The sequence below is a fragment of the Prunus mume genome, linkage group LG4, assembly GCF_029339155.1.
Source record: "Prunus mume cultivar Tortuosa linkage group LG4, ASM2933915v1, whole genome shotgun sequence".
In the NCBI taxonomy this organism is placed as follows: Eukaryota; Viridiplantae; Streptophyta; class Magnoliopsida; order Rosales; family Rosaceae; genus Prunus; species Prunus mume.
Genome location: NC_142701.1, coordinates 6,333,205 through 6,336,304, shown reverse-complemented (window position 1 = coordinate 6,336,304; position 3,100 = coordinate 6,333,205). Strand labels below are relative to the sequence as shown.

At 38.4% G+C, this 3,100-nt stretch overlaps 1 pseudogene; it reads left to right on the top strand.

Moving 5' to 3' along the window:
- Positions 1-341: 341 nt before the first annotated feature.
- LOC148917779 (trans-resveratrol di-O-methyltransferase pseudogene) lies at positions 342-1,401 on the top strand (annotated as a pseudogene).
- Positions 1,402-3,100: the final 1,699 nt, after the last annotated feature.

The window sequence follows — 3,100 nt, the reverse complement described above, 5'->3', positions numbered from 1 at the left end:
CTCTATCAGCAGCTGCCATCTGTGTTTTTCTATTATTCATTATCATTTGTTTGTTTTTATATTTAGAGTTCTTCGTGCTTCCAAATTTGAGAAAGAAGATGGATAGAGGAGAGAATATAATTATTATTGAAGGAAGAAAACATATTATATATAGCATCCTTCTACACATGCATATATAGCATGTATAGCAACTTCCTTCTACACTGCATATATAGCATATTAGCATATACGTACGGCCCCTTCTAGTATTATTTACTTAAATAATTGGGATGTGGATTGTGTCGGGTCGGCAACGACTATATAAGACTTAAAATAAGAGCCATCGGTGTTTTTGAGCTACACATATAAACATACACACTTAGATAAATGAGTTTGAATAATGATAAAGTTAGTGCTACTAGCCATGAGCTTCTTCAAGCTCAAGCTCATGTGTGGAATCATATCTTCCAGTTCATAAACTCCATGTCATTAAAGTGTGCAGTTCAATTAGGCATCCCAGATGTGATTCACAACCATGGCCAACCCATATCCCTTCCAATCTCATTTCCGGCCTCAATGTCCACCCTTCGAAGGCTCATTTCATCGCACGCCTCACCCTTGCCTTTGCAGAATTTTCCAAACTTGTCCTTGTTTTGCTTGGCTTTCAATTTGACTTGTGTATTTAAGGAATTTTTATGGAGTTTAATAATACAACTCAAAAAGAAAAGACAATCTTGTTGAAGAATGTAAAGTAACACATTGGAAACTTAGACAAAATGTATAAGATATGCCCTTTTATATAAACCCCACACCAGCTTAGACTATGTTGGTGGTTAATTTGGGGGTAATATCGATGTTTCTACTGGTCCGCGAGTCCGTCCCTCGATGAAATCTTAACAAACCTTACTATTCATAAATGAATTAGTAACAATGACATGTCAATCGGTGCATGTACAAAGTATATTAAGCAGGTACCATACACTAATTCTATGGACTGATGTGGTTGTGAGTATAAATTCAAGTCTTACTTTAAAGTAATTAACCATTAATTAATGCATGGCATCAATGATCAGTGGATTCTGCATGATTGGAGTGATGAGGAAAGCGTGAAGATATTAAAGAAGAGTAGAGAGGCAATTCTGAGCAAAAATGAAGGAGGAAAGGTTATCATCCTGGACATAAATGTGTCTGCAGATGATAAGGAGATGGATAAGAAATCAATTGAAACTCAGCTCATGTGGGATATGTTGATGATGGTCGACGTCAGTGGCAAGAGCGTAGTGAAGCAGAGTGGGAAAAGCTCTTTCTGACTGCTGGATTCTCTCACTATAAGATTACACATACATTGGGCCTCAGGTCTCTTATTGAAGTTTACCCCTGAAAAAAAGCATCACTCTTTTAATTGTATGTTAAGTTCTTTCGAATTTCATGAAATAAGCCCTAAATCTATTTTGTCTCTTTTGGTGTATATGCCTATATTATCTAAGTTTGGATGTTTCCTTCTTCTTTGTAATCCTTAAAGTTTATAATTTAGTTCTTAAGAAATAAAAACGGTACGCAGTACCTCTCAGTCTAATAGTGTTTCTTAATGATGTGGAAGAAGTATTAAGTTCAAAACTCATCACCTCATTAGTAAAGTTCAAAAAAATAATAATTTGATGCCCCAGAAAGAAAAAGGATCCAAATGTATGATGGACCAATAAGACATACGGGCATGAATGAGAAACAGATTTCATGGTAATTCCAATCAATTTTTGGGAGTTATTAATTTAAAAAATAAATTGTTAACAACAATTGAAGCGTGGTTTCCTACGAATTTTCAAGGCATGAAAAGGACCATAGTCCACGTTTTGGCATTTGAGAAAACAAAGCCTTGTGCAAGTTGTTAATAGAATAAACAGTGGGTAACAAACAACAATACATCTACAAGCAAAACACACATGTTTCCAAGAAAACCAATTGTTTATGCCATATCCGACTATGCAATCAATGAACGGAACATGGAACAAGGGACCCACAAACTTGATGATCTATTACGTCCCACAAAGTACCATCGGCAATCGGCAAGCCTTCGGCAACCCAACATGTTGATCGCAGCAAATAAAGACTGAGCTTAAGAGTAATTTCTCACAAAGACACGTGGTGTAATAACCCAAACCTAAAATTAATATTTAATTATTAATTTATTGGAAGAAAAGACTAAAATGCCCTTAGAATTTTTATTAGGTCAAAAGTTGACTTTTTGACCAAGAAGGAATTTGAAAATTTCAGTTATACCGTTATGACCGCAGCGAGATAAATTCGAGACACGTAGGGCCCAAACTGAAGTTGTATTGAAGGAGATACAATCAAAATAAATTCGGCAAAATAGTAAATTTGAAGGCAATTTTTAAAAACCTCATTTTCTCTCTCTCGGCACACTGAGCCTCTCCCAGCCTGGAGCTTCAAGAGCCACCGCCGCCACCACAGCCACGGCATGGGCATATGGGATCTAGATCAAACGATCGGCAGCTTTCCCTTCCTTCCCGTCAAACCTCATCGCTGAAACCGCTAGAGCCGCTGAATTAGCCCAAATAGCCCGCTTTAGCGTAACTTTCGAAGCCTGCTTCTCCCTCCTCCGCCACCAAATCCAATTATAAGGTATGGATTTCTAGCTATTTTTCATGCTCTAGCTGATGGTTGAGTAGGGTTTGAGGAATTTCTAGCGTGTGAGAGGGTTAATTTAAACCTATGGTTCGGCCGTTTTGAGATCACGGCTCGCCACTTCCGCCACTTTTGGGGTAGGTCCAAGAACAAAAGTGGTTCCAAATTGCGCTTTCTGCTAAGCGCTATCGTCTGGCAACCACGCCGCTGCCAGCTCGTGGTGGCGGCACGTAAGCAATCGTGAGCAAAGGCGAGGCATTGTGTCCCAATGTGACTCTCTTGTTATCACGAGCCAGGAATTCGTGATATCAATTGATAACGCTTGAACCTCGAACGGATCTCGCTAGTGGATGATTCCCGGTTCAAAGAGTTTGAATCGCTGGATCGAATCTTGTTCCAATATGTTGATCTAGGTAATTTTGGATCATATAACATTTGATGGATCGTGAAACAGGTTCCTTGATATCTAAAAATGTCA